General features: G+C 44.1%; 1 long non-coding RNA gene across 1 annotated transcript in view; it reads left to right on the top strand.

Moving 5' to 3' along the window:
- LOC310714528 overlaps positions 1-12,126 on the top strand; it is a 332,545-nt gene that overhangs the window by 205,061 nt on the left and 115,358 nt on the right. The window lies entirely within an intron of this gene.

Genomic DNA, 12,126 nt, shown 5'->3' with positions numbered 1-12,126 from the left:
CAGCCTGCTGATCTCAGGAGGTTGGGCTCACCATCACAAGGACTACTGTTGCTTGTGATTGAGATTAGTGTGTCAGATTTAATTCAAAAGCATGCACCAGTGTTTCCAGAATACCTGGAAGACTGTGTGTTAGTGGATAGGCAGCTTTAGCATGTGTCAGACTGAGAATGGAATGAGCCACATATCTTATCTCTTACAATCCTCCAACACACAGGGCCAGGACTGAGAAACACAAAATGTCGCATGCTACTGCGGTAATAATTCCCCGAAGATTTAGTGAATGGGAAGCACATGGAGCATACACAGCAAATTAGTTTTTTGACACGAACACCTTTTATTTCCCCTGATGTATTGAAGCCATTATCAAATCCTTGACCTCTACAGTTGTCAAGGGGAATGCCTTGATGTGCCAACCTTTCAGTTAGCATTTCAGCTTCCCACTTTTTCCTATTAAAAAAAACAAAAGCATGGGTAGGCAACCTAAGGCCCAGGGGCCGGATTCGGCCCCATCGCCTTCTAAATCTGGCCCGCAGACGGTCCAGGAATCAGCGTGTTTTTACATGAGCAGGATGTGTCCTTTTATTTAAAATGCATCTCTGGGTTATTTGTGGGGCATAGGAATTCGTTCATATATTTCCCCCCCCAAAATATAGTCTGGTCCCCCACAGGGTCTGAGGGACAGTGGACCAGCCCCCTGCTGAAAAAGTTTGCTGACCTCTGCCCAAAAGTTTATGAACTCAGAAACCTTTATTAATATTCAATGTACCATTGTATTAATTACGAATTACAGTATCAACTCACATTTTCCCTGGTGGGAGACATCAGCAGTGGGATAAGATTGTGTGTGTATGTGTGCCCTTTTCATTCTCTGCAAGGGTGGCCTTCTGCACATTGTGACTCCCCCATGACTGATAAGCAGCCTGTCCTCACACTGTTCTGCCCTCCTTTTGCTTCTGCTTCACTTTAGCCAAATGATCGCAAAGTGATGCTTTCAGAATGAGCTATTCATTGAAAGGTTCAAAGAAAGTTGTCATTGTGTGGGCTGCCAACTAAATAATAATAATAATAATAATAATAATAATAATAATAATAATAATAATATATTTATACCCCGTCCATCTGGCTGGGCTTCTCCAGTCACTCTGGGCGGCTTCCAACAAAATATTAAAATACAGTAATGCATCAAACAATAAAAGCTTCCCTAAACAGGGCTGCCTTCAGATGTCTTCTGAATTATTATCTCCTTGGAATGCAAAGCCTCTTGAAGCAAGATTTAAACATCCAACCATCTTTCTGCTATTTCTTTTATCTTGCTGTATCTGTTAATTTATGTTTTTTACCCACACCGTCCACTCCATGCCCACCCAGCAGTGAGGGAGGGAGAGGAGCTGCTTCATTTGAAATTTAAGGGACATCATTTAAGGGACATCCATCAATAAGGGACAGCAGTGGGACAAGGCGCTGGAATAAGGGACTGTCCCTTCAAATAAGGGACACTTGACAGCTATGGTCCAGTTTACATCTAGAAGACAGAAAACCAGAGATTACAGCATTAGTTGCAAAATTTTGCACAGCAGCCTACAAAACAATCAGTTGTTCTTAGGTACCGGGTACACACAGACCATTTATCTCTCTTTTGAATTACCAAGTCGTCATCATCATCATCATAATTTATTATTTATACCCCACCCATCTGGGTGGCTTCCAAGAAAGTATTAAAATACAGTGGTCTGTTAAACATTAAAAGCTTCCCTAAACAGGGCTGCCTTCAGATGTCTTCTCAAAGTCTGGTAGTTGTTCTTCTCTTTGACATCTGGTGGGAGGGCATTCCACAGGGCGGGTGCCACTACTGAGAAGGCCCTCTGCCTGGTTCCCTGTAACTTGGCTTCTCGCGGTGAGGGAACTGCCAGAAGGCCCATGGCGGTAGACCTTAGTGTCCAGGCAGAACGATGGGGGTTCTTTACTTACCATTTTATTTTACTTTATTTTCTCCATACTAGTTTTTGTTGTAGTATTAAATAGAGTATGCTGTTTTTTTTAATTCTTCTGGTGGCCACATTATAGAGTAATTGGTGGCAAAGAGAACATTTCAGTGAGCCTTATATAATAAAATGGGCCAGCAAAGGAACCCAACTGTGGTTGTTGCCACAGCTTAGGTTTCCCTTATGGCAGACCACTGGGTCTTTTGCAGCAACACTTCCCCAATCTGCAATCTAATTATTCCATGGAAGCCCATGCTTCTTATTAGCATGGAGGCACTGCAATGGGTGGAAAGGGTTAACTGGGCAGGAAGGAGAATGGGGAGTTGTTTGTGCACAGCTGCCAGGGATGAACGCTAACATATATTATTTTTTAAAATACTTTTTTTATTAGATTTTCCACAGTAATAACACAAACCATAAAGCAAAATGATACACAAAAACAGAAAAAGAAAAAGAAAAAGGAAGAAAGAAAGGGGGAAAGGGGGGGACAATAAACAGATAAACAATAACAACAAACTTAATTCTTCACAAATCCAACCTTTTAAACATCTTGGTTGACTTCCTCAAATCCCTCCCTTCTGAGTTTCCTTGTAATTAAAAGTAACAGCTTTCCAATATCATTATTAAACTAAAACAATTTCCAGTTATAATCCATCTTATTCACTTTTCTTAACATTCTAAATCCCATTTATTTGATTATAACTTAATTTAATCCTAGGCCTATTTGTTTCTTTCAAGTACAGTGGTGCCCCGCAAGAAGAATGCCTCGCAAGACAAAAAACTCGCTAGACGAAAGGTTTTTCCGTTCGCGATTTGCCTCGCAAGACGAATTTCCCCTATGGGCTTGCTTCGCAAGACGAAAACGTCTCGCGACTTTTTTTCTTTGACTAAAAACAAAGACATGTTTTGTTTATAAAGTTAATTTATTTTCCCTTAAATTTTCGAACTGCTCTTTACAGTATGAGTGACTTTAAAGAGCAGTTAATAAACTGTTGTTGTACCAAATTTGGCTTTGTTTGGACTTTTTTTGACCATAGGAACGCATTAATTGATTTTCAATGCATTCCTATGGGATTTCGTGCTTCGCAAGACGAAAAATTCGTTAGACAACAAAAATTGCGGAACGAATTAATTTCGTCTTGCGGGGCACCACTGTAATTTCTAATTTTTTATATTACAATATTTATTCAAATAGTCCTTGAATTTCCTCCAGTCCTCTTGAAACTCCTCTTCTTTCTGGTCATGGATTCTTCCAGTCAGGTCAGCTAGCTCTGAAAAGTCCATCATCTTCATCTGCCAATCTTCCACTGTTGGTAGATTTTGTGTTTTCCCATTTTTAGCAAGTAATATTCGGGTGGCCGTTGTGGCATACAAAAATAATTTAACATCTTTCTTGGGCAATTCTAAACCTGTTATTCCAAGAAGAAAGGCCTCTGGTTTCTTAATAAATGTATATTTCAAAACAAAAAAATTCCTTCCAGTAGCACCTTAAAGACCAACTAAGTTAGTTCTTGGTATGAGCTTTCGTGTGCAAGCACACTTCTTCAGATACACAGTTCCAGATACAGATAGGTAGCCGTGTTGGTCTGCCATAGTCAAAACAAAAAAATTCCTTCCAGTAGCACCTTAAAGACCAACTAAGTTAGTTCTTGGTATGAGCTTTCGTGTGCAAGCACACTTCTTCAGATACACTCGATGCTTCAGATGCTTGCACACAAAAGCTCATACCAAGAACTAACTTAGTTGGTCTTTAAGGTGCTACTGGAAGGAATTTTTTTGTTTTGACTATGGCAGACCAACACGGCTACCTATCTGTATCTGTATATTTCAACATTTTTTTCAGTTCATTATAAATCGTCTCCCAGAAGTCTTTCACCTTGGGACAAGTCCACCACATGCCAACATATTTTTTCCCCCAGGTAGAGCCCTTGTGTTTTTAACAGATGTGTGAAAAGTAGAAACATGGTAAATGAAGCCTTTCCCAGCCTACAGTGCTGAAGGCGTAGGAGGTTGCAAGAAAATCCTAAGGTGGACAGCTCCAGGTTACTCCTCTCTTTTACAGTACTCCATGTTTAACAGAAGTATAAGAATTAGACAGATAACAGCTAGGATTTCAGCCTTCAATGCAACTTCATGTTGGGGGAACATCATATGGATGTTTACGGGAGCCCTGGATTATTATTTTTTCTGGTGGGGGGAGTAGTAAGTAACCCAGCATGACTTCACTGACTGAATCCTCACCCATCATTTTAGAGATGGTTGTGCCCGATGGAAGGCATAGCAACGTAGCCACTCTCTCAACCATAAACTGGTTACACCTGCAAGCTGGCATGCGAAGTTGGGGATATATAATAAAACAGGGCAGTTCCAACAGGTAATTCAGGACAGTGTGGAAAAATAAAGGATTCTGGGTTTATGATTGATTACGGTACTTATATACACATACTGTTTTGGTTTTTTAGTTTTGTTTTATAAGGACCTGTAAAGCAAAGGCCGCCAACCTTTTGAAGACACATTTGCAAACTGGAGAAACTGTCATGGGCACCACATATACGCCACCATTTTAAAAAAAATCAATAAATGTTGGCAGCTATGGATTTCACTAGACAAATGGAGTTTCACCCCCAATGAAAGGCCATTTGCAAGACTTCTTGAGCTTTGCAGAAACAACTTATAAGAGTCAATTATTCCTACCTGGAGAGCTGTACTTTTTATACAGAAATAAGCAGGCAAAGCCTTTCATAACATGGCACTGAATAATGACCACTGACTCATTCATTGCAAATCAAAGTGATGTTAAGAGGACGGCTACAGGGTCCAGTTTAGAAGCTGGCAGCTGCTGGGATTTCCTTCAGCATGCTTGTCACTGCTCTTTTAACTACTTGCAAAAGAGAGGGGTGGGGAATCACTATATAGATCACTCAGCATAATACACTTCCTTATTGCAGCAAGTCCTATACAGAATTTCCACTGTTTTCCTCCCAGAATTGCTCCCATTTTACAGATAGAGGTTCAGTTTCTTTCTTTACCAAATTGTACAACAAAGGAGAGGGACGCGGGTGGCGCTGTGGGTTAAACCACAGAGCCTAGGACTTGCTGATCAGAAGGTTGGCGGTTCGAATCCCCACGGTGGGGTGAGCTCCCGTTGCTCGGTCCCTGCTCATGCCAACCTAGCAGTTCGAAAGCACGTCAAAGTGCAAGTAGATAAATAGGTACTGCTCCTGCGGGAAGGTAAACGGCGTTTCCGTGCACTGCTCTGGTTCACCAGAAGTGGCTTAGTCATGCTGGCCACATGACCCGGAAGCTGTACACTGGCTCCCTCGGTCAATAAAGCGAGATGAGCGCCGCAACCCCAGAGTCATCCGTGACTGGACCTAATGGTCAGGGGTCCCTTTACCTTTAGAACAAAGGAGAAATCAAGAGGTGAGACTTTTCCTGGCAGGGAAATGCAGTGATGAGAAAAGCCCACATCATTACACCCCACATCCCACCCCACCCCACTGCTGCTGTTAAAAGGTTTCTGAGTTTCAGCAATCTGAGAAGAAATATTGGTGGTGGTCGGAGAAGCTGCAGTTCGTAATGAGCTTCCTGCAGTTTCTAGGAAGAGATGGGCTGTTCTCTTCATTCCAAAATTCCCCCTGGTCCCCCTCCATCCCACCCCCCACCCCACTTGCTGCTTGTTATCAGACATTCTGCTAATGTTACCAACTTCCAGTCTGAAGTCCTCTGGGGCTGCTACTGCTGCGGAAAAAATAAGAATATGCATCCTCTGTCAAAATTTAGTTTTTCAGCACCCCACTCTCATAATACTGTGTTTCTACCCATAGGAAGCGGGAAATGCGTCTAAGGTCTTGGATGAATGAGAAAGTGCTGCAGTAGAACCTATTTTATGCCAGCCAGGAAAATACAGTGCCAATCCCTGCCTCCCAGTACGAATCATTCAGCCTTTGAATGGTTAGTGCTACCCAGCAACCCAGGACAGGAGAGCCTCCTGATTGGCTGCAGCGAGAAGAGCCCTGCTTTGTGTCTGTGTGCGCTGGGAGACCAGCCAGAGCTCAGCGTCCTAATCTGTATGGGAAGCGGATTGCCACACTCATTCATTTCCCTTACAACCTTCCTAAATCACACATCGGGCATGGCTGGCTTCGACTCTGCCCTGCTGTGCAGAAACTTGAGCAAAGCAGCAGACGTGTCATGTGCATAATTTCTTACCTGCGCCGTGCCCTGAATATGACATGAGCTGCCTCCTTTTCCTTCTCCTCCTGTGCCAGTTTTGTTCAGCAGTTTAAGGTTGAGAAATCTGGGGATGAAGACACTGCAGTTTCATGCTGCAGTGAAGTAGAGGTGGAACTATGGGACTGGGATTCCCAGGGCAGCTGGCAGGTTCGAATAAAAATAAAAATCGCCTTTGGGTGATTAGCTCAGTAAAGGCTTCAATGTATTAGGGACTGGTCTATGTTCTAGTCCAATCAATCAATCAATCAATCAATCAATCAAAATAATGGGTGGCGGTGGCTGGGGATTAAAAGCTTCCTAAAAACTGTAAGGGATGCGGGCGGCACTGTGGGTTAAACCACAGAGCCTAGGACTTGCCGATCAGAAGGTCGGCGGTTCAAATCCCCACGATGGCGTGAGCTCCCGTTGCTCGGTCCCTGCTCCTGCCAACCTAGCAGTTCGAAAGCACGTCAAAGTGCAGGTAGATAAATAGGGACCGCTCCAGTGGGAAGGTAAACAGTGTTTCTGTGCACTGCTCTGGTTCACCAGAAGTGGCTTAGTCATGCTAAATGGTCAGGAGTCTCTTTACCTTTGCCTAAAAACTGTAAGGCATGTTCACATATTACTAGGATCAGCAACTGCGAGACCCTGGGCCACATTTCTTATTTGGCCCCCTAAATACATTAGCAGAAATAAAAGGGGTTGGAAGAGTTGCCTCTATGGAAATGGGATTTAGCAGATTCATTTTTAAGGGCAGGGCTGTTTAACTCTCCCTCCCTCCCTCTTTCTTTCTCTACGCATGCGAAACTAGCTGCTAATAGGGGCAGATATCAATTTACCCCAAGTCAAAATAACCCCAACCTTTGCAACCTGATGAAGGAATGCCCCAATAAGTTAGGTTCCTGTACTCTTATCCTTGCAATCTCAAGCAGAAATTTAATTAGACGAACCTTTCTATTATCACTTATCTCAGTCGCAGAAATGTCTGGCTCAGTTGCTTTCCTGTGCCAGCTCAAGTGCCCTGGCATTTTGATCCAGCTGTAGTCTGCTTGATAAGGAGTAGCTGTGGACCTGGAGTTTCCAGAGGAATCTGTGAACTAACCTAGCCTTGACGAATTGAATTAAAAAAATCAAAAAAATCTAGCATTGTACTTTGCATTATGGCCATCTCATCTAAGAAGCACTATAAAGCTGGAAGTGGATCTTGGCAGGCCATCGAGCAATAGCACCTGAAAAGACCTAGCACATCTCTCATAGAGTCCCACTTTGTCAGCAACATCATACAGGGAGATGCCCCATTTTCCATTGCAAACCGGTTCAGTCATTTGGCAGCTCAGTACAGTGGTACCTCGGGTTACAGATGCTTCAGGTTACAGATTCTGCTAACCCAGAAAAGGTACCTCAGGTTAAGAACTTTGCTTCAGGATGAGAACAGAAATCGCACAGTGGCAGCACGGCAGCAGCAGGAGGCCCCATTAGCTAAAGTGGTGCTTCAGGTTAAGAACAGTTTCAGGTTAACAGCAGACCTCCAGAATGAATTAAGTTCTTAACCCGAGGTACCACTGTATTCTTCTGCAACCTGAACACCTATCTTCCCATCTCTTTACCACAGTGGATCAGAGGATAAGTTGTCAGTGGAAAGTTGAGGCAGAGTGGATTGCAAAAAGCTTTGCTGACGAATCAAGGCTTGAAGAAGTATTTGAAGAGCATTGTGTGTGTATGTGTGTTTAAGTTGGGTTGTTGTTTCAGACTACAGGGCTTGCAAAGCTGCTTGTTGGGAGTTTGTGAAGAGCTGTGATTAGGCTCAGTGAGCCCTTTGAACTTTCTCACCATCCCACCACATGGGTCAACCTTGACAGCTGTCAGTCACCTCTGATGACTGACAGGTAGGCCACCCTGCCCATCTTTCAAAGTTGGCCCACAGTGGGATCCACCCAGCCAGGCCAAAAAATTTCTCCACTCCTGCTATACAGTATAGTTTTCATACATGACAGCAAGGCTAGCAAGACAGGGGTTCCTCTGGGCCAGCTCTGCTATGTAGCTAGGTGAGGTGAACTCCTTCAGGTGGCATCTTGGAGCCTTCTTCGCAGTGTGACTTCAGTCCTGCTTTCTGCAGGGAACATCCATGTGATTGAGTTCCCTATGGTGAACTTTCAGACATATCTCTACCTGCCCCTTACCTGACACCATGTATGACATCAGTTATAGAGCAGTAGTTTGAGGGAAATGTGCAGATAAATTGGGACTATACTGGTGTAGGAATGATCGCTGGGTGCGGAGCACACTCCCCACCCACAGGCAGCCTCAGCTGCCTGCACGCGTGACCTTGGGGTGCGGGGCACACTCCCCCTCACAGATAAAGCCACAGCTGTCTGAACATCTTGCCACCTTTTGGGTCTCAGTAGTCTGCGGTGTCCTGTCTGTAACCTTTGTCTTTGAGACCTTTGTCTCTTTCATCATACACTGTGTAAGGGGAAAATGATGCAGTGCAAACAGGTGCCAAAATAGCTTTGTACCACCCCATGATCTCGGGACTGGAAGATGTGTAAAGGTCACAGCCCAAAATGTATCTGCCTGGGTTTGCATATTGTGTCAATAAAAGGAGCCTCCACAGAGCTGGCCGGCAGCTTGCTTGCAGCTCACCTGCATTATCAACTCCTGCCTCATGTCCTTCACTTCATACTGGGCCAGATTTGGCCTGTGAGCTGGAGGCACTGCACCTTGTTCTGTTCTCACTCACTGTCTGGGACAATTTCCCTTTGTTCTTGGGAGGGATCACCTGGATCACCAGCCTGGATTACACTAGCCAGCTTTAGTAAGCCATTACACACGTGGGAATTGCCTAGCGAATTGTTCTGTTAGCATTCTAACAGAGTGGAGGATAATTTCACCCATCATTATGACAATCAAGGAAAGTACAAAGTTCACCTTGGGAGAGGAAGGGAGAAGGTGTGTGTGCATAGCTTTGGGTGAAAGAAAGTCAACAGCTACTGAAAGCAAACAAAGGAAATGTTCCTTAAAAGAGCTTGTACAGTTTCTTCTATAATTTGCTGCTGATTTCCACAGTTCATGCCTAGATCTGTGTGCCAGTCTTTTCATTACCCCCCTGTGGCATTTATTTTCATTTCACATTCTCCCTTGAGCTGGTACAAATTTTTGAGCACTGTGCAAATGTAAATGCCCCACTCCCTGAGGATCTGAGGGTCCACTTTGCCTCTTGAAGAGGCAAGCTGGTGCATCCACATGCAAGCAGAGCCACAGGCCAGTGGTGTAGTGGTTAGAGCAGGGGTGGGGAAAACCTATGGCTCTTCAGGTGTTGTTGTCCTGAATTTGAAAGGGCATTTCCACAAAGATCTGGACTTGGACCAGAGAGTCCCTTAAATGATAACGGACACAGGTGGTGCATATATATGTATATATCAATCACTCATTTTTCCATTAATATGGTCAACATGCTTTTGATATTCTAAAATCCTAACTTTGTGACCTCAGGCATGTGCTTTCAGCCACGCATATAGACAAACACCCAATTAATGCATCTACCCCTAGCATTACAATAGTTTGATGCTGATTAGAAAGCTCCTATCTGCAGCAAATTAACATTTCAATCCAAATCTTTTCGCTCTGCAAAAGTGGCAGACTAACTCCAAGCAATGATAGCCGTTTAATCTTACCTAATTTAGTCAGAAAGGAAATGGAAATAGTAGGGGTTCTTCCCTCAGAGAGCTGTCCAATTTTTTCATCACTCCTCAGCCAACGAGTTTTTCAGTGACTGAAAGGAAACACACGCGCGCGCGCACACACACACACACACACACACACACACAGTCTTTGAATTGCTCAGAATACTCTTGCTTCCAGAAGCATGGAATTTTGTTTCTCCAGCAGGGTATCTCGCAGTTTAATTTTAATTTATTTCAAGCTGGATTGCACAAATGCAGGGAGGCAATGAGCAGTTTGGAAGATCAAATTCAGACCCAGGCTCCATAAATTTCCTCCTCTGAATATATATATATATAATATGCTAGCCACAAAATCCCTTCTGTAAATTTCACAGAAGAGACTGGGAGTCAGAGGAGGCATCCCAGGAGAGGCCCCTTTCTACAATCTCAGTTCTGATGGCAGCGGATGTTTTCAAAATGGAGCCTTACAACAAAGACAAGAACCTCAAAGAAGCACAGCTTTTTTATTTTTTTACTTTTACTCTGTTGCAGAACAGCTCTGATGGGTAGAGACTTCCTGCGTGATGGTGAAAGAGCAAAACACTTGAGAAGAGGTAAATCAGAAGCAGGGCAAAGGAAGGGGGAAGGAAGAGATTCAGTCTCTTTTATGGACATTTTGCATATCGAGCTGTTGGTGGTTTGGGCAACATGGCTATTGAACGGACATCAAACGCAGCTGCTTTCAGAAGTTCTGTCCTGCATAGGGAACTGTGCGGCAGAAAGCGGTTCGAAAAAGAATGACACCACATGACCTTTCGCTTCTCATTTTACTCAAAGCCATCTTGGCTTCGCTTTACACTTAATGGGGAGGAGTTGCTCAGGCCAAAATCAGGAGAGCAGAAAGAACACAAGATTAGGACAGACAGAAAGGATTATCAGTTAATATTCTTGTTCATTTGACATTTCCATTAGTCACTGCCTTTGCTCTCTCTCCCCCCCCCCCATCTTCAGCCTTATCCACAGCTCTGCTGAAGAACTAAGTCAGCTAATTTTCATTTAGAAATATCCTAGACCCAGGTCTAGGTGTTCCATTTATTTACAAGTGTATTCTGCTGTTGGGCTGAACACGAGAGGGTTGTGTTTCCTTCATGTTCTGCTTATGGGTTTCTTCTGGCGTTGTACTGGCCACCGTGGAAATGAGGATGCTTTAGTATAATAGATGGTGCATTGGTCTGATCCAGTAGGGATTTTACATTCTGAAGCATGACTGAAGAACTGAATGCCCAGCAAGCACGCTTGTGCAGCCAAACGGCTCTTATTAACTGAAAAACTCTTTGTTTCTTATGGCATTGAACCATTCCTTTAATGATTGTGAACATTCGTGAGTAGTCTCTCTGGGTTCAAAACCTTCACCTCTTCTTATTTCTAAAGGTTAAGGCCTGATCTTGCACCTTCGTAAGCTGGTGAAGGGTCAGTGCACCAATATGACATAACAGCCTATTTCAGTGCATCATTTCTGTTGGGGCAGGTGATCAGAACCAGGAGCAGATAAACAGATAGGCCATTGCAACTTTTCTGGCAGCGTACAAACAGGCAAACCCATTGGCTCAAATAGACCCATGCAGAGGAAGAGGTCTACTGGAAATACATCATCACACAAAGCCAATGGTCATTTACTAGGGGAGGACAGTAGTTCAGTGCTGGAGCAGGTGCCTTGAGTGCAGAAGGTTTCAAGTTCAACCCCAGTTAAAAGGATTGGAACCAGTAGTTGCACCACACACCTGACCTCCCAACAGCAGAGTCTCTGCTATTTACCAGGAAGGAGAGGGGTCACCCAGTGGGGATGTCACTGCTGTGCAGATGCACTGGCTGAGCCAATCCAGTGTCCCTGACATTGTGCCCAAACAGGGCTGCCATTTTACCCCACTGCTGGGAGGTCAGGTACACAGCATCGCCCCTCCCCGCCAGTCACCAGAGACTTTCTCAGCTTTAGCTCTGAAAATCCACTACAGTCAGAGTAGACAATAGATCTACTCTAGGCTAGATCAAGAGCCAGGGAGACAGGGGAGACAGGGGACACCCCTGAGAAGGAGGCTAGTTCACCAGCACAGGAGCCAGATATATGGAGAAACGTGACTCAAAGAAGTAGGAGGCCCAGGGTTCGCTCTGATTGTTTAGAAATACACAATCGCTTTGAGGTCCTCTCCCCTAGCATGGAAGACGAAGATCAGACTACATTTGAGGATCTCTCCCTCATTACAGTCGAT

This window comes from Podarcis liolepis (assembly GCF_965112155.1).
Source record: "Podarcis liolepis genome assembly, chromosome: 8".
NCBI classification, from domain to species: domain Eukaryota; kingdom Metazoa; phylum Chordata; class Lepidosauria; order Squamata; family Lacertidae; genus Podarcis; species Podarcis liolepis.
This window is presented reverse-complemented; position numbering and strand designations above follow the sequence as displayed.